This window comes from Meles meles, chromosome 6, assembly GCF_922984935.1.
Source record: "Meles meles chromosome 6, mMelMel3.1 paternal haplotype, whole genome shotgun sequence".
In the NCBI taxonomy this organism is placed as follows: Eukaryota; Metazoa; Chordata; class Mammalia; order Carnivora; family Mustelidae; genus Meles; species Meles meles.
Genome location: NC_060071.1, coordinates 101,260,402 through 101,281,800, shown reverse-complemented (window position 1 = coordinate 101,281,800; position 21,399 = coordinate 101,260,402).

The window sequence follows — 21,399 nt, the reverse complement described above, 5'->3', positions numbered from 1 at the left end:
TTTTAATAAACATATAATGTATTTTTATCCCCAGGGGTACAGGTCTGTGAATCGCCAGGTTTACACACTTCACAGCACTCACGATAGCACATACCCTCCCCAATGTCCATAGCCCCCTCCCCCTCTCCCAATCCCACCTCCCCCCAGCAACCCCCAGTTTGTTTTGTGAGATTAAGAGTCATTTATGGTTTGTCTCCCTCCCAATCCCATCTTGTTTCATTTATTCTTCTCCTATCCCCCTAAACCCCCATGTTGCTTCTCCATGTCCTCATATCAGGGAGATCATATGATAGTTGTCTTTCTCCGATTGACTTATTTTACTAAGCATGATACGCTCTAGTTCCATCCAAGTCGTCGCAAATGGCAAGATTTCATTTCTTTTGATGGCTGCATAGTATTCCATTGTGTATATATACCACCTCTTCTTTATCCATTCATCTGTTGATGGACATCTAGGTTCTTTCCATAGTTTGGCTATTGTAGACATTACTGCTATAAACATTCCGGTACACGTGCCCCTTTGGATCACTATGTTTGTATCTTTAGGGTAAATACCCAGTAGTGCAATTGCTGGGTCATAGGGTAGTTCTATTTTCACAATATTTGTTCTTCCAATCCATTAACATGAAATGTCTCTCCATATCTTTATCTCATCAATTTCTTTCATCAGTGTTTTATGGTTTTAGGTGTACAGGACTTTCACCACCTTAGTTAGACTTATTCTTAGGTATTTTATTATTTTCTTTTGAAATTATAAAAGGTTGATATCCAGGATTTATAAAGAACTCCTCAAACTCAACACACACAAAACAGATAATCAATGTTCCATATAGTGATTATACTAGTTCCTTTGGATTCACCAATCTGTTGAGTTGTGAACGTGAGAGAAAAAGTTGTATGTGAATGTATGTCAAATCAGCATTTGTGTTTTGCATCATTAAATGAAAAAATAAAAATACAGAACAAATATTGTTAAAATGTCCATGCTACCCAAGGCAATCTATAGATTTAATACCACTCTCATCAAAATAACAATAACATTTTTCCACAGAACTAGAACAAATTACCTTAAAATTTGTATGGAACCATAAAAGATCCTCAATAGCAAAGAATCTTGAAAAAGAATAAAACTGGTGATATCACAATCCCAGGTTTAGAGATATACTACAAAGCTGTAGTAATCAAAACAACATGGTTGGTACGAAAACAAACACATAGATCAAAAGAACAGAATACAAACCCAGAAACAAGCCTATGCTTACATGGCCAATATTTGATAAAGGAGGGAAGAGTATGCAATGAGAAAAAGATAGTCTTTTCAACAAATGGTGCTGGGGAAACTGGACAGCTACCTGCAAAAGAGTGAAACTGGACCACTTTTTCACACAATACTCAAAAGTAAACTCAATAGGATTAAAGGCCTAACTGTGAGACCAGAATCCATAAAATTCCTAGAACAGAACAGAGGCAGTAATTTCTCTGATATGGGCCATGAACAACGTTTTTCTAGATATGTCTCCTGAGGTAAGGGAAACAAAAACAAGATTAAAAAAGTTAGGACTATACCAAAATAAAAAGCTTCTGCACAGTGAAAGAAACTATTAACAAAACTAAAAGACAACATACTGAATGGGAGAAGACATTTGCAAATTATGTATTCAAGAAAGGGTTAGTGTCCAAAATATATAAAGAACTCCTATAGCTCAATAGCAAAAAAACAAATAATTCAATAAAAAATAGGTAGAAGACATGGACGTTTCTCAGAAGACCGATAGATGGCCAACAGACGCATGAAAATATGCTCAACATTAGAGAAATGCAAATTAAATCAGCAATGTGATATCACTGCACCTGTCAGAATGGCTAAGTCAAAATTACAAGAAACAAGTGTCAGTGAGGATGGGGAGAAAAAGAAACTTTTGCGCACAGTTCACGGGAATACAAACTGTGCAGCCATTGTGGAAAATAGTATGGCATTTATTCAAAAAATTTAAAAGAGAACTACTGTATAATCCAGAAATTCTACTGGGTATTTACCCAAAGAATATAAAAACATTAATTGAAAAAGATGTAGGTAATCCTAGGTCTATTGCAACATTATTTACAATAGCCAAATTACAGAAGCAGCCTAAGTGTTCATCAATAGATAAATGGATAAGGAAGATGTGGTGTATATATACACTGGAATAAGACTCAGTCATAGAAAAGAATGAAAACTTGCCATTTATAACATAGATGGAGCTATAGAGTACAATGTTAAGTGAAGTAAATCAGAGAAAGATATCAATTCCACATATGAGTGAAATCATAATAAAGAAAACAAAACCAAAAACCAAAAACTAAAAACCAGACTTAACTATGCAGAACCAACTGATGGTTACCAGAGGGGAGGTAGGTGGGAGGAATGGATGAAGGGATGAAGGGGATTAATGCTACCCTTACCTTGATAACTGCTGAGTAATATATAGAATTGTTGAATCACTAAATTATACACCTGCAACTAATATTACACTGTATGTTAACCATACTAGAATTACTTTATTTCCCCCACACCATTTGTTGATTAGGAAATTAAAATTTAAAAAAGAAATAATTCCATATAATTAGAATAAACATTATAAAATATATAAAATTTAAAAATGAGTAACATGAAATTAAAAATCCATTAAATGAATGAACAGCAGATCAAACATAACAAAAAATAAGATTAGTAAATATTAAGTCAGGTAAGAAATAAAAAAAACAGAACATATGAAGGAGAATTTGAATCTAGTGAAATGATCTTACATATATAATTGGAAGAGTTAGGAAGAAAGGATTGGAAAAAATGGAGTAAAACTATCTTAAGTAATAGTTGTTAATAATTGTCAAAACTGACTTCAAAAGACAAACAATATATTCAAGAAACTCAACAAATGTAGGAAGATATAAAAAAAGAAAATACATCAGAATAAAAAAGTAAAAAAGTCAAAGATGAGAAAATTATATATACAGCTAAAGATAAAAAAAATCCATTACAGGGATAATATTCTAGGAATTTTATGGTTTTGGTCTCACATTTAGATCTTTAACCCATTTGGAGTTTATTTTTGTCCATGGTATAATAAAGTGGTCCAGTTTCATTCTTTTCCATGTAGCTGTCCAGCTTGCCCAGCACTGTTTATTGAAAATACTTCTTTTCCCCATTTCATATTATTTCCTGTTATAAATGAATTGACCACATAAGCATGGGCTTATTTCTGGACTCTATATTCTGTTCCATTGATCTATAGTTTCATGGCCTGTTTTCATGGCCTTACCATATTGTTTTCATTATTACAGTTTTGTAGTATATTGAAATCTGGGGTTGTGATACCTTCAGCTTTGTTATTCATTCTCAAGATAGTTTACTTAAATCTAACTACTGAATTGAGTTAAAGTCTATTGTCTCTGTGTTTGTTTTCCTTTGTCCATCTGTTCTTCTTCCAACATTACTCCTTTGTTTCTTATTTTCTTGTGCATGAAATTTGTGTTGACAACAATTTTTGCATCTTTCATAAAGAAATCTATAATATGTTTTCTTGTTACCTTGTATATGATGGATCTTTTTAAACATTTTTAAAAAGATTTCATTTATTTCATATGTCAGAGAGAGAAAGAGAATGAGTGAGCGTGTGCACAAGCAGGCAGAGGGAGAAGCAGGCTTCCTGCTGAGCAAGTAGCCTGATGCAGGACTCGATCCCAAGACCCTGGGATCATGACCTTAGCTGAAGGCAGAAGCTTAACTGACTGAGCCACCCAGGCTACCCAACAGCACATATGCAGAAGATGACATACATAGTAATCTCTTTGACATCAGCTGTAAAAATATTTTTCTAGACATATCTCATTTTGCAAAGAAAACAAAAGCAAAGCTAAACTATTGGGAATACACCAAAATAAAAAGCTTTTGCACAAAGAAAGACACCATCAACAAATGACAATGCATCCTACTAAATGGGAGAAGATAATTGCAAATTATACATCCAATAAGGGGTTAATATCTAAAATACATAAAGGATTTATACAACTCAGTACCAAAAAATAATTTAAAAAATGGGCAGAGGACCTGAATAGACTTTTTTTTTTTTTCAAAGACCACCTCCAGATGACCAACAGACAATGAAAGGATGTTCAACCTCCTTAATCATCAGGACAATAAAAATCACAACGACAATGAGCTACCACCTTATACCCGTTGGAATGGCTAAAATAAAAAACACAAGAAATAAAGTGTTGGCAAGGATGTGGAGAAAAAGGAATTTGTGTGCTGTTGTATTACTTTTGGAATGCATATCAGTATAGCTATTGTGGAAAACAGTATAGAGTTTCCTCTAAAAATTAAGAAAAGAATTAACACATGATCCAGTAATTCCACTACTGAGTATTTACCCCGAGAAAATGAAAACAGTAATTCAAAAAGATACACACACCCCTATGTTTATTGTAGAGTTTATAATAACTAAGATACAGAAGCAACCATTAATAAGTGATTGGATAAAGAAGTCTCTCTCTCTCTCTATCTCTCTCTCTCTCTCTCACACACACACACACACACAGAGGAATGTTACTCAGCCATAAAAAATAATGTGATCTTGAGATTTGCAACAATGTGGATGGACCCAGAGGTTAAATCCTAAGTGAAATAAATCAGAGAAAGAGAAATACCATATGACTTCACTCACACTTGGAATTTAAGAAACAAAACAAACAAAAAAAGAAGAACCAAAGAAGAGAATTATAGAGAGCGAAGTGGGGGTTGCCAGAGGGGAAGCAGGTGGGGGGTTATGGGTAAAAAATAAAAGATGTAAATAGACTAAAGACTACAATTAAAAGATAAAGATTATAATCCATATTAAATAAAACCCAACTATGGCTTTCACAAGAGGTAAACTTTAATAAAAAGAAATAATGTGGATGAAAGTAAAATAAAAAGCTTTATCATATAAATAGTAACAAAAATTAATGAAACTATATTAATATCCACTTTTAAGACAATATATAATGGGAAGCATTTCTTTTTTTTTTCCCATTTATTTTTTTCAGCGTAACAGTATTCATTGTTTTTGCACAACACCCAGTGCTCCATGCAAAACGTGCCCTCCCTATTACCCACAACCTGTTCCCCCAACCTCCCACCCCTGACCCTTCAAAACCTTCAGGTTGTTTTTCAGAGTCCATAGTCTCTTATGGTTCGCCTCCCCTCCCCAATGTCCATAGCATTTCTAATAATAAAAGGGACACAAGGGTCAATTCATCAAGGAACAATAATTCCAAGTGTGCAAATATTAGATAACACAGCTTCAAAATATATAAAGCAAAATTTGACAGAATCAAAAGAGAAATAAAATTCACAATCAGGGTTAGAGATTTCACTACTCTTTGTCCAGTAATTGACATAAAAAGCAGTAGTCATAACATCAGTAGGAAAACATCAAATAAAAAAGAGAATATTTGATCAACACTATTCACCAAACTGACCTAATATATAAGCTTTATACCCAATAATGGCAGAATATAAATTTTTCAAGAATACATGAATCATTCATGAAAATGGACCATATGCGGGGTACACAAGATAGTCCTCAATAAATCTTAAAGATTTGAAACACTTAGAGAGTTTTTCTGACCAGAGAGAAGTTAAACTAAAGAAGAGAGAAAAAGAAAAATCAAAATATTTGGAATTTAAAATATGGTTCTAAATAACTCATGTATTAGAGAAGGAATAAAAATATTTGACTACATAAAATTGAAGTTAAAACATTTCATAATTATGAAATATAACTATACCAGAACTTAAAGTAAAATGTAGACTTGAAGGAGGAGGGTGGGGGGATGGGTGAAATAGGTGTTGGGGATTGAGGAGTGGCACCTGTTGTAATGAGCACCAGGTGTTGCATGGAAGTGTTGACTCACTATATTGTGTACCTGAAACTAATATTACACTGTATGTTAACTAGCTGGATTTAATTTTTTTTTTTTTTTTTTTTTTAGAAAAGAAGATAGTTTCTGGCAAACAGAAACCATCTACAAGCTTCTAGTTTTGTGAGTAAGAGTTGCCAAAATAAATCCTCTCCTGAGTACAAAAACTCCCCAAAACAAACCAAAAAAACCCCAAAACCAAAAAGCCCTAAAACCAAAACAAAACAAAAAAAGTATATATTAGAAAAGAATAACATTGGAAAGCAATAATATAAACTTCTGTATCAAAAAGCAAAATTCTAGCTGCTACTTTTCTTAGGTTTTAGAAAAATAGTAATTTAACCCTAAGTATAAAAATGAATATCCTGGGCGCCTGGGTGGCTCAGTCAGTGAAGTGTCTGCCTTTGGCTCTAGTCATGGTCCTGGGATCCTGGGATCCAGTCCCATATTGAGCTCCCTGCTCAGTGGGAAGCCTGCTTCTCCCTCTCCTCCCTGCTCGTGCTCTCTGTCATTATCTCTGTCTTTCTCAAATAAGTAAATAGAATCTTAAAATAGTTAATATCCCAAAGATATGGACATCAGTCAATTAAGAAGAAAAATATAAAATAAAAAACCAACAATGTCAAGAGTTAGCTCTTTGAAAAAGTTAACCAAATTGGTCAATCTTAGCAAGACAGGTTAAGAAAAAAGGAAAAACTTATATCAATATCATCAAGAAAGAAAAAAGGATGGTTACTACAGTTGTTACAAATAAAATAAATTGAAAACGTAATTGTAAAAATACCGATATAATGGAAAATTTAGATAAAATGTAAAATTTCCTTGAAAACACAACCTACCTGTCACAAAAACAGAAAAAACAGAAAACATATCAGGGACCCTCTAGTTGTTATACTAATTGAGTTTCTAAGCAAAATATTTCCCACAAGAAATCTCTTGCCCCAGAGAGATTTAATGTTGAATTTTCACTCACATTTTAAAGTAGAAACAAAACACTGGTATCTGAACTCTTACAGGAGAATAGGCAGATTTTAATAGTCATAAATATGAAACCAACACAACTCTTATACCAAAAGTTGACAAGAACATTGTAAAGAAAAAAAAAAAAAGAATTACAGATGAAAATCTTTCATGAATGTGAATACAACATGAAAAGAAAAAAATAATTGAATTGTTAAAAGGATAATACTAAGCAAATTAATTCTAGCCATTCAAAGAGCTTAGCATTAAAAAATTTAATGGAATTTGTATTAACAAAGAAGAAAAACTATAATCTCATTAAAAATAGAAAAAACAGTTGACAAAATTCAACAACTATCATTAAGAAAAAGAAAATCCTTGGCAAACTAGAAATAGAAGCTGGCATTGCAAATTAGTGGGGGACAAACTATCTTTTTAATAAACTCTATATCTATGTAATAAAAAGAACATTAATCCTTTACCTTAAACCATACAGCAAAGTCAATTGCAGGGTGATTGCATATCCAAACAATAAACAACCTAAAGAACAAAACAAAGTTTCTAGAAAATAATGTAAGACAATATCTTTAAGACCTTGGAGGCAAGCTAAGATTTCTGGTCAGGATATAAGAAATACTATAAAGGAAAATGTTGGTAATTGGACTATAAGTATTTTTTAAAAGTCTATTTTTAGACAGTAACTAAGTTACAAAACAGGCCAAGAGTGGGGAAAAAATTTATTTTTTTTTACTTGACACAGAGAGAGAGATCACAAGTAGGCAGAGAGGTAGGCAGAGAGAGAGGAGGAAGCAGGCTCCCTGTGGAGCAGAGAGCCCAACGCGGGGCTCGATCCCAGGACCCTGTGATCATGACCTGAGCTGAAGGCAGCGGCTTAATCCACTGAGCCACCCAGGCGCCCCAGGAAAAAATATTTTTAAGATCTATAGCCAACATACTACTTGTATCCAAGCCATACAAAGTTTCTTGATAGTAGGAGAAGACAGACCAAAAAAATGATGAAAGACATTTACAAGAATTTTGCTGAAGAGGAAATCCAAATTGTCAATGTCCAAGTGCTCTGGGTCACTAAATGCCCATGAAAGCTAATGAAATATTTGAAAATGCAACCACCTTCTCACTGCCAGAATGGCTCCCATGAAAACCAGTGACCATTACAGTGTTAGTAAGGACATGAAACAAATGAGCTTTCATACAGTGTGGGCAGAAATGCCAAGTAGAACAACTGTAAAAACTGGTATCTGTCCAGACACAGGTGTAACCCATGAGCCACTGGTTGCATCTGTATGTACACAGCCAACAGAAACCTATACTAAGTATGTAAAAAATAGAAAAATATTCAAGGAGACGTTTCTGAAATAATCAAAATTGTCCATCTACAGTAAAAGGAACAAACTGAGCTATATTCATAAAATGGGACACTATATACAGCAATTAAAAACAATCATTATAGTACTGCTATACACGATAATATTTACTAATCTCATAAACCTAATATTTGGTGAATGATGCCAGACACACAGAGGACTATCAACTATAACATTCAATTTATATGAAAGGACTAAGATAAAATACAAATTTGTCTATGAGGTTAAAGCTAGGAAAGGGGGTGAAGTTAGGAGCTGCTGGATTCGGTTTCATCAGCAGCATGGTGGCACATGAGTGTGCCCAGACATGTATCATACCACAGTTTCATGCCTCTTTCTGCATGTATTTTTGTGGTGCCATTAAAAATTATTGGAATGATAACTTCTTTATTGCTATCCTAGTACTATGAAAACAGAATGAAACAGAATCTTAACTGAATAACTATAACCAATAAGCACTAATTGACATGTATTACTTTAGACTTGTGAATAGGACTCAAACTTCACAAATGACTTACTTAACATTTTCTTTTTTAAGATTTTATTTATTTGTGAGAGAGACAGAGAGTGAGTGAGCACGAGCAAGGTGAAGGGCAGAGGGAGAAGACGACTCCCTGCTGAGCAAGAAATCCAGTGAACCCCTCAACCCCAGGACCCTGGATCAGGACATGAGCCGAAGGCAGTCCCATAACCAACTGAGCCACCCAGGTGTCCTGACTTAATATTTTAACAAAAACTCTGGGAAATGGTAGTCATCATATAAGGACATGAACTTAGGTGAAGTAAACACAGAGGAGGATAAAAATATATCCAAAGTAATCCTGACAACCTGGGATTCAATATTTTGTGGTTCAGTGTTTTTTTAAAGTTACATTTAATAGAGGGTCTGCACTTGGTTTAAAATATATTCTGGGCAAAAAGCAGTATAAACAGAAATATTGTCTTAGATTAGGTCCTCTGGGAGCCCACAATTAGGCCAAATTCAAAGTATATAATGCTTGTTAACAATCAATGTATGTGGAAAGGCAGGGTGGGGAGGTGAAGAAGCGGTACTGGACAGAGTAAAAAGTGAGATAGGCCTAGTGGTCCATGGTTTTCTGTAGCCACAGGTCAAGATAGATTTTAAAACGAAAGTGTAAATAAATTAGGTATCATGCAAATTGGAGTTACCAAGGAAAACATTTTGATATGTGGATGTATTGTAATTAAGAACTGAAACACACCTAAATTATAGTGAACACACCTAACACACCTAAATTATAGTAACATTTACTAAATTCAAAAGAGATCAAAGGAGAGATGGCATTGCCTGGCTCACATTTAGGGAGGTTTCCATCAGAACTGGAGACTGGAGCAGGAATGTCAAGCTGACTTTGGATGAAAAATTGAACTGTATGTGAGACATGCAGAATACTGGAGTGTAAAGAAAAGAGGGATTGTGCAAAAGATGTGATGAAATCAAAAGAAAATGTCAATATATTTTTATCTGACTCAATTCCCTTGAGGATTTTCCAAGTTGTGATGGAGTTGCTCTTTGTCATCCTTAATTAAGGCTACATCTGCACCAAGTACAAGTAACTATTTTAGTCTAGATGATTCACTGAAAGGAATCTCAGAAGGTTGTACACATACATAATTAGTCCCATCAAGATTGTAGGGCTGGTAGTTTCAGTCCCTAGTTTTACTTAAGATTCTGCCTTAATTATTCCATTTGAATGTGTGGCAAACCTTTGTTCCAATCTTCAGAGTATAGGATGGAGGGAAAGGTCATACTTATTTAAAAAAAAAAAAAAAAGAAGAACATCTGATTTGTCTGCTTCTCTAAGCTGTAGATTGCTAAATACTACATTGTTTTTGCTGTATTTTGATACCATGGTTCAAATGTTATCTGCCTTGCTGTTATGTTTTTAGAACTGAAAGTGTTAGAAATGTCCAGTCCTTGTTTCCATGATTATCTCTCTACCCCACCTTCCAAAGATGAAAGGAATAAATATATTTTGCTGCCTTGCTAATATGCAAATACGAGCTACTTGCCTTCAGAGTTGTTGAGTGCATAAAACTGATAGGGAAGTAGAAGCTGGTGGAAATGATGCTCCCAACTTCGACGTAGGAAGAGATGATTAAAATAAAATTGCACTTCTCTTGGCGGTGTTAGACATTGGCCAGCTGCCCAAATTCAGTAGTGCACATTCCAGTAGGCCTAGCTTCTCTCCTGATACACTGCACCACTGAGCACAGACTTCTGCCTGTTACTTCAGATGTGCTGGGCTTGATGTATTTACCCCACCTCGTTGCCTGTGAGTACCCAAGGCATTAAAGAAAAGATTAACCTATAGGTATGCTGAACACTGGGGACTCTTCTTACATTAGATGTCACTTCCCAAAATATTGGCTTTCAATGGCACATACAAGCAAGATCAAAATGGGATTTGTCAGTAGTTTTAACCATTTGCTAGAGGATAGAAATTTGCATAAGACATACCATAAAGCTCTATACAAATTCTTGCTTTATGTAGCAGATCAAAAACGGAAGTTATTTTTAAGCTAACTTAAGAAAAATGTCCCTTTCCTCACCCACATTTTCCAATGAAGTAGCTTGGCTACCTTTTTACAGATTCCATTATATGTTGCTACATAGAATATATATCATTATAGCATAGTGACTGGGAAAGCAGACCCAGAATTGTCAGAATTGTAGTTGAGATCTCCGGCAGATTTCTAAATATGTCTTAACATATCTGTGCCTCAGTTTTCTCATTGTAAAAAACAAAAATGGCTACTCCCTCATAGGGTTGCTGTGATAATGAAATGATTTAACACATAATAAGCACTTAGGATGGTATTGACACATAATGGATGCTTGGTTCAAGGTCAGCTATGATTAAAGAGGATAGTGAGTATACTGAATGTTCATGAAACCATGGCATACATGGAATGGCCTTGTTTACCACAGAAAAGAGAAATTTGGAGGTGAAATGATAACTGTTTATAGAAATCTGAAAAGTGGTTAAATTTTTAAACTTTATGTATCACAAGAAAAATGCTAACCCATTTTATACACATACACACACACACCACACATCACCTCTGTTCTCAACCAAAAGTCATGCCCCCAAAGGTCTTAAGCGGATACAAATTTAGAAATATAATTTATTTGGATTATAGAATTTAATCTGTTACATATGTTGTATATAAAATGCAGTCAGATAATGTACAGATCCCAGCCTCTTAAGATATAGAGATATTCACATAGATAAACTCTAAAAATACAATAAATCCTCAAGTAACCTCCCCATAATTCCATCTTCTCTCAGTGAAACAACTGTTTCTTATAATTGGGTGATGAACGGAACAGGAAGGAGAAATAGACTAAGCGGACTTTTTCTTGAGCTCTATTATCCTATTGTTTACTTTTGTGAGCAAACCATAGACAATTCAGCCAAAATTCATAATTCCTTAATTTAAGAAAAACAGTCTTCTACACTTTTCAGACTTAGTGAGATATTTTACTAAGAGGTCTATCAGAGTTCCAGAAGCAGTGGTTCAATTCGGATACATATCGGAACTACCTGGGGCCTTGGGAAAAATGCTGATATCCAGGTTCCCTGGGGAGACTATTTTATTAATCTGGGATAAACTGGAATAAGTGTTTTTGAAAGCTCTCCAGCTGATTCTAATGTGCAGCCAAAGCTGAGAACCACTGATAGAGTCTTAATTGTTCAGAGATAGCCTAACAATTAGACAGGAAGGAAATAACCAATGAAATAAGATATAAATGTATAACCATTTAAAGCTAGAGTACTTTGTAGGAGGATATATGTTTGAACCCTTATAATTAAGCTCTCAGTAGAGTTATAGATGATGTTATTAATATTCACACAGAAACCTGACAACTACAACACATATATAAAAACAAACCCCAAATGTTTAATTATATAGTGTAGCCATTGGGGGGGAGGGGAAGCGAGTACCAACTGGGTTCAGATTTAGGAATATCAAGATGGCCAAAACAAGGTCCCTGCTTATAATAAATTCAAAGTAAAATTTTGACATAAAGTAGCATGATAGCTACTTCCTCACTGATTATGGAGCTATTTTTTTTTTAAGATTTTTTATTTATTTGACAGACAGAGATCACAAATAGGCAGAGAGACAGGCAGAGAGAGAGGGGAAAGCAGATCCCAGGATCCTGGGATCATGACCCAGCTGAAGGCAGAGGCTTCCCCAACATTTTTTTTTTTAACTGTGTGCTCAGACATTGTTCTAAGGACATCACATCAGTGAATTTTATATTGAAAAAATGGAAGAACTTAAATGCTAAGAAAAATTTCCAAGATTATTATATTTATATATATTTCTGCTAATGAGAGAGTTTAGATTTTAATTCCAGTGATACACTTGGAGAACTTTTTAATCCTATTTTTTATCAGATTGCTTTTAAAGATCAAAACATCCAAGTTGTCATTAAATGATCTGCAGTGTCTTCATGTGAAAGCCCATATGCATTTATTAAGAATGAAGTGTTCTTTTGAAAATACATTGTTTGAGGACTTATTAAAAGCAAGATTTGAAAATGTGCTGGTTTGCTTTAAGGTTTTGAGAGATATCTAACAAAAAATAGTCTCCCTAATCATCTTGTAAGAATATTAATTTAGAAATCCAAGCAAACTAGAGCTTCTAAAGAAGTAATAGAATCGTAAAATTTTCTCTGTTATGATATTATTTGCCCCCAAACTTTGCTGCAGTTTACAGTTAAGTTTTGTCAAGCAGTTGCCTTTATGGCCTAAATAACTTATGGAAGAAAAGTTGGGTTTAACATACTGTGATTCACAGTAGATACCCCATTTTCATCTCATTTTTGCATTTCCTACTCGTTTAAAGATAAAGACCCTACCATTTTGAGGATGAAAATTGAAGGACTAAAACCCTTTTCCCTGGCATAAAATACGTACTGTGCCAAGCATGAAATCTTAAAGACAGAGACAACTTTTCCTTAATGTGAACAAAGCTACCTATAAATATGTCCAGTACTTTTTCTTTCTAGGAACCCCTATTTCTACTGTCCATTGACTACTCACTTACTCTAATCAGAACCGTGACACAATTCCACCAAACTATTCTTTTAAAATTGCACGACATTATATCAATAAATTTTATGGTTGCACTTCTTTCCTCAGTTTGCCAGAGTATCAGAAGCATTTGATACATGTGTCTACTCCCTTTTAATGGAAAAATGGCTTCTTTATATGACATAATACTCCACTGGTTTTTCTCTAACATCTCAGAACCAACTCATGTCAGATTTATCAGAAACTCTCCCCTTCCAGATCTTTGAAGCTTGATATCTTTTAGTATGAGATTAAACATTCTGTTCTTGTTCTATATTCTTTTTTTTAAGATTTTATTTATTTATTTGACACAGAGAGATCACAAATAGGCAGAGAAGCAGGCAGAGAGAGAGAGAGAGAGAGAGAGGAAAGCAGGCTCCCTGCTGAGCAGACAGCCCGATGCAGGACTCGATCCCAGGACCCGGAGATCATGACCTGAGCCGAAGGCAGTGGCTTAACCCACTGAGCCACCCAGATGCCCCTTGTTCTGTATTCTTATAGCTCATCTTATTTGCCCATGTCTGATTTCACTTTTATACTAAATATGAGCAAAATTATATCTAGAGTTCAGCCCCTCCCTTCAACTCCATACCTAAATTGATCAAGTATCTCCTCTTGAACATCTTATCGACAGCTCAAATTCAATATACCCCAATGTACCACTCTGCTGCCCTTCAGTGTTTCTATCTCAGTAAATGGCACTTCTCTCTAACCAGTTGTCCAGCTCAGAACCTCCAGTGTCAAGCCTGACCTCTCCCTTTCTTTCATCTGCCAATTGTAACTATCAGTTTTTACTGATGTTGGTTATTAAGGATGTTTGGATTATTAGTAATTATTCTTCTACCCTAACTACTCCAAGCCATCTCATGGGCATTACTATCATAACCTCAAAAGTGTTTTTCTTGTCTTTTCTTGCCTCTTTTCCTCATCTTGGATAATTATACTTTTAGTTAAAAATTCTCATTTTTCATATTGGAGAAAATTATAAATTTAACAAAAATTGTATTGAGTGCGTGTCCCCCCTGCCACCCCATGCTTAGGGCTTTTCAACTGCTTCCCAACTTCCTTTTGATAAGGTTCAAAGTCCTTAACCTGGGCACTTCTGTTGGCCCACCCAACAACAATTTTCACCTCCTACCAGACTAGTAGTACACAAATTTTAAACTGCTATAAAAAATTTGGGAATCTTATGACTGATCTTAATGACTTTAAGGAGCCTAATTCCACACGAGTACGTTCACACTAGAATTTACCAGCCTAGCTCCCTCCACACAAGCCTACAGAACTGTATACATTCAATGTCTCCACTTACCTACTTCCTCGCTTATTCCTCAAATGACTGCTTATGGTGGTTCCATTCTCCTTACAAATCAATAGTACAGAAAAATCAAAGATCCTGTGACCCTTTCTGGCCAATAAGATAAAAGGGAAATTTCCCGAGTATTTATGAAGATAATTTTTTTTTCTTAAAAAGAAGTACAAAAAATGTATTATGCTCACAGCTCTGGATACTGGTACGTGAGGATGTGCATCTTGCAGACATGAGGGGGAACTACTCCATTTCTGAGTAACTCCTTCAGTATTATGATCTCATGCTCCCTGCCTGTCCCCTCCCCCTCAAACATGAAGCATATAACCACCAGATTCACACAACAAAAGTGCAGTTCTTTCTGCCTTCAGGTCCTGTCCCCAATGCTACTTAAATAAACTTACTAAGTTATTAAGTTGCACCACACACATACACACACACAAAACAAAAACAAACGAAACCCCTCAGATTATTAGATAATGAGTTGTTGAATTAACCAAACTTAAAGAGGCTTTACTTTAGGACTTCTTGTTACAGAAGATTAAAAAAAAAATTATTTTTATTGAAGCCAGTAGAGGCAATGTTTTCTAATGTCTCCCCAAGGCCCATGACAACTTAACCGGTCATTTCTGCTTAAAGACCTATGGAGATCTGATGCTACATTTCTCAGCCTCTTTGGCTGTTGGTGTCTTCCTTTCTCTCGATATTGCAACCATATTGGCTCCTTTTCAGCTCTTGAAATACTCTGTGCACATCTTCACCTCAGTGTTGTTTTGCAAGGAATTTATCTTTATAGAATTCTTCTGCTCCTGCTCTATAGCCTGTTCAAGTGTCAGCTAAAATGGCACTTCCTCAGCCCTCTGCTATATATGCTATAGCATGACACTTGTCCTTACACTACTCATCATACCTCTAATTAATGTTCAGTGTCATCCATTCTGGCTTCATTGTCAGCTTTAGAAGACAGCAGCTGTGTCTGTCTTATTCGGTTTAGTTATAGCACTGAACATGGTTCTTGGCATACAGGAAGTGCTAAGTACGTACTTTTTAAATGAATAAAACTAAAACAATTAGTCCATAAAAGACTTATAAAGTTTTATTCCTACAGGTCTTCTTTAGTTCTAGAATCAACATACTGGATAGAGAAGAATTTCCAACCATATCCTGACCCTGTTTAAGATGACTAGCCACATAAGGAAAGGCAGCAGGCAGACATAAAACTCACTGGTTAGCAACAGCATTCCTTACCTGGACCGAGAGACTTAAGTTAAAATAAAAGTGGAGATGGATAAATGTAACCCTAGGGGAAAAGGAAACTCTGACAGAAGCTATGCATTCATTTGAGGTGTCTTATTGCTAGTAGACAATCTATAATGGATCCATTTGTCTGAATGAGACTCAGAAACAAAAAATAGCAGAACCACTGGGGCACAGGTAGGTTGATTTAGTACCCATAACGACCTGTCTACCAACCAAAGCTGGAGGAGAAAAACAAACTGAAAACATCCCAAGCAAAATTATTATCTCTCCTCAAACCATCTCCCCTCCCCGCCCCAGTAGTTTAACCTGCCCAGGAATATGTAAGCACATCTAGTACCAATCACTACTTGGATGCTGAAACCCATTCCAGGAGACTCCTATCCCTACCATACTGTGGTTTTGTGGTTTATAAGCCCCGCTCTGTGTCAGCAGCAGCCTTCTTCTTCTTTTTTTTTTTTTCTAGCACTTCCATTATATCATGTATTGTTCTGATCTCTTTAGTTACATTTGACCCTGCTTTACCATGGCATAGATTAAATCCCACAGAAATGAAGTATTATTTCTAGGACCTAGCAAATTGTGGGACAATAGTAAAAATTCAGAAAACATTTCTATTTCTAAATGATTGTGTTGAGCATTGCCAACTGAAGGAAACTTATTATACTGAAGGATGTTTTTATATGAAAAGATAAGATGAAGCAAAGGAAAAAAAATCTCTTCTCTGCAGGTAGGCTAAGTATGTAATAGAAAATGAAGTTTTCCTCCTGAAGATGGACCCCTATCTTTTATAAATCAGACCTTTTTGTAAACACTCTGGAGAGATCAATTTGAAAGTAGTTCGTAAAAGTTTACATTTTTATGTTAAAAGTACCATATTTTTACTATAAATATTATCCTGTATTTTCTGATTATATAAGTAAAAAAGACCTAAACAGGAAATCTAAAATGAAAAAGCATCTAGAAAAAAATATAGGAGAGATAATCTTTGCAACCTTTAGGATAACAAAGATTTCTAGAACAAAACGAGCACCAGCTTTAAAAAAAAAAAATGATCATTTGGAGTTCCTAAGAAGTAAAACATTCAACTTTTCACCATACAGTTAAGAAAATAAAAAGGCAAGACACAGGCAAGGAGAAAATATTTGCAGAACCTATGGCTGAAAGTGTATCTGTATTTGTAAGGGCTCTTACAACTCTATAATAAAAGGAGGGAATGCATTATTTTTTAAGTGGACAAGAGATTTGAAAAGATAATTCACAAAAGATAAGAATAAGCATGTGAAAAGACAGTAAGCACCTTTCACCACCAGGGAAATACAATTTAAACTCTAAAGAAATATCAGTAGGTACCCATAAGAATACCTAATATTTAAAAAGCTGACAATAACAAGTGCTGACAGGTAAGTAGAACAATGACAACTGTCTTACATTTCTGGTAGTGATGCAAAATGATACAGCCACTTTGAAAAACTCCTAGCAGGTTTTTTTTTTTTTTTTTTTTACAAAATTAAGCATACTTTTTACCCCATGACCCAGTAATTCCAGTGCTATATACCCATGAGAAATAAAGCATTTGCCTATAAAAATACTTGTACATGAATGTTTATGGTAGCATTATTCATAATAGGGGAAAATTAGAAATAATGCAAAAATCCAGCAAGAGAAGATGGAAAAACAAATCATGGTATATTCACATAACAATCAGCAATACAAAAGGAAGAAACTACTGCTTCATACTATAATGTAGGTACTTACAATTAAAAATCAATATACTGATCAACAGAAAATAAATACAAAGAAGAAAGCGTGTGATTCCATTTTTGCTAACGTCTAAAAGAAGCAAATTAATGAACAAATCAGTGTTGTCTGGCACCAAGGGTTGGTATCAGACAGTTGATTATAAAAGGCTCGGAGGCACTGTTCTGGATGATGGTGGCACAAATGCACACATTCCTCAAAATTTGTAAAAACTTACAATTAGGGACACATGGGTGGCTCAGTGGGTTAAGCCTCTGCCTTGGGCTCAGGTCATGATCTCAGGGTCCTGGGATCCAGCCCTACATCAGACACTCTGCTCAGCAGGGAGCCTGCTTCCCCCCTTTTCTGCCTGCCTCTCTGCCTAATTGTGATCTCTCTCTCTGATAAATAAATAAATAAAATCTTTAAAAAAAAAACTTGCATTTAAAATTCTACCTCAAAAAAGTATCATTGTCAGTAATACCTATATTTTAGTCATTTATGTTAATGTTAACTGCAAAGCTCCAATTAGAAACATATTAAAATGATTATGGAGATTTTCCTATATTAATATCATTCACAGAGAAAGCCATTTTAAAATAACTTGGTAATATCTTACCCTGCAACTTTGTGTATGTATATACATGTGTACATACTTTTGTTTTACAAAGACAGGACGAGCTACATATAACCTATTTTCCTACCTATTTTCCTTAAAAGCAATAATGCTTTTTGATGCTCCATGTCAGTTCATATAGCATTCTAATGAATGCAATCCAATTTTCTAAGTGAATACTATACTAGTGCTATAGTAATTTATCATAGGTACCCTGTAATTTATTTTGCCCATGTCTGCTGGTGGAAAAAGACATCCAAAAATCCACTTCCAAATATTTTAAGTTGAGAAATGAAATAAAGCTGTCATTTTTTAATACAAAAATATCTTTATTGACTGCTTTAGCAAAACAGGGTCTTAGAAATTTATTCTGACCCTGAGTAAATTATACATCAGTCATGCATACTCTCCCAACTGATGAAATTCACTAACAGTGAAAACATTGCATGAAAAATGTGATTTTTAAAGGGACCATTAGACTGATGAAAAAAAAAATGCAGCTCAGATTGATCAAGAGACATATCCAAGGTCATACAGATTGAGGTTGGCTGAGCCAGCATCGGTTCCAGGTCCCTTGGCCTTAGTGCCATGTTTTCCACACGTTTTCCTTTGTGTAAAGTTCACTAGCCTGCCAGGGGCTCCAACCTATCAGCTTGGCATCATTAACGATGTGTCTAAACATGGGAGATCACCAATCTTTCCTGTATTTGAATAATTCAGAAAAGAGAGAAATGCTTCATGTTGAAGATGCGGAGGTAACATGGTGCTTATCTTTCAGAAATGTTTCTTTATGCTTCACAATTTAACATACTGCAACAGCATGATGCATCTAATGATTTTTTTTAAAAACAGCTTTCTGCTGACAGCATAAACAAAACAAGTTTATTTTGAGTGAGCAGCTGCTGTTTTTTCATGGAGGAACGTCACTTGCTGAAATAATGCAGCAGGCTGGCACTGCCGTGAGTGGATAAACATCGATGGGGTTTGTGGACTGGCAAGTATAGGACCATTCTGCTACTGCCGCAGTTACCAATAAAACAAACAGCCCATCTCCAGTTTTATGAGAATGGAAAGTTAAGGCAGTCTGCAAAAGAGTTACAGAAATGGGCTGCACAGATTGTCTTATTTTAATGAATGGATCAACTGCAGATGTCAGATTTTTTTTGTCACTATATGTGGGATTTTTAAATTTCTTTGTTTTTTAGGTTTTTTGAATTAGTTGATTCTTCAAAAAAAATCTCACTTGCTTTTAAACAGGCATTTATTACAAGAAAAAGTTAAGGCAAAGCTCTGGAGATTTATTTATACAAAATTCCCTTTTTGCCCTCCTTGACAATGTATTCATCAATATTTCTTTCAAAAAAGATTTTAGTGGCCTAAGTTTGGTCTGGGGAAAAAAAAAGTACTGGGAAAAGACTACTGGTCAGCAAATGATCTGAAGGAAGTAGTGAATTGACAAAAATATTTAGATAAGGGATCTCTTTTTGGAATATTTTTGATCTTTTATCAACCCCACCTTGATCTTAGTGCTTCAGGGAAAGCTGACAAAGTCTATAGTCTGAAAGTTATTATTTATCTTTCTGTTTGTACATTTTTGCAAGTCTATAATTATGTAACACCGTCATTTGGCTGACCTCAGACATTCTGTTCAAGTAATACAATTAATCCTATGATCTAGGAAGACTAAATTTAAATCAGAGTTGCAAATATGGTACTGAAATTTCCCACATACACTTCACCCAACATCCTCCTATGTTACATAATCATAGAACATTCATCAAAACTAAAGTTTCATATTTGACTTTATCATTTTTTAAAATACAATTAGTATAAGTCAAGAATACTGTTAAATGATAAACATATACAAGTACAAGAACCGAAGAGGAAATATCAAGTATAGAAATTTCTGGAAGGGGAAACACCACTTCCAACCAACTAGAACACTAAGGTGTTTATGGCTTAGTAGAATTTCTCCTGGGATCTGGATGGTTATTAAGACCTAGACTTGTAGCATTGGAACAAAAGGAGAACCCTTGAAGTTAAAACAAAGAAACAAACAAACAAACAAACAAACAAAAAAGAGGAGCAATGTAGAAGGCTAAAATTAAAGTGTAAGTGAAGTTGTGAAAATCTGCACTGTATGGAAATTTGGAAACAGAGGAGAGAGATCAAGGGCTCTTTTCAACGACCTTTCAATGTAATAATTTTACTGTTTTATTATTAGAAGAACTATAGATTATATGAAACATAACAAAATTAAGAAAAGAAAATCTGCAAACCGCAATCCCTTGGTAAACTACTGAATATACCATTAAGTTAAATAGTGAACTCTTTCTTGGCCTAATACCAGCTAATTATAATTCTGTTCACACCTTCTAACCTTTGCATAGTTAGCATCTTAGCAGGTGAATAGGTCAGGTCTTTGGGGTGTCAATTAATCATATCACAGAAACTTCACTATTTTAACACTTTAAGCACATTTAATACAGATTCTCCTTGAGGACCATGGAAATTTGATGAAAATGTTAAGTATCCTAAATGAGATCAATCATTCATGTGCTATATTATTAATATCATTTAGAATTTATATGCCACCAATGTTTTAAAAATAGGGCAAGTCTGAATTGATGTAACAGTCACAAAGGCAAAACATTGCTAGAATAACTCCCAGGGTCCATTGGGTAAATGGGGCAATGGCCTATTCTTGCTAAAAACAGTTTTGATATGGACTTTCCTACAAATATACCTACTCTGAATTGTTTGTAGAGAAAACAGAGGTGCCACATAAACTCTAAGAATTTGATTTTATTCTCAAAAAGAATGGATATTTCTCCTTATACGGAACTTCTAGATCCCTGAAAGATGCTTAAACAGAGGGATGCAAACAAAATTGCTTTGATCCTTATTCAAATCCAACAGCAACCTTGAATGTCCCTATATCTGGAACAAAATTGAGAAATCCATGGAAGAGAATACCCACCTGCTACATATTATGTTTTTATTGTTTGTTTTTCCTTCACTGAAGCCATTATTAACCAAGAATTCAATTCTGAAGGTCATTTCCATCTCTTCTATGTCTATTCA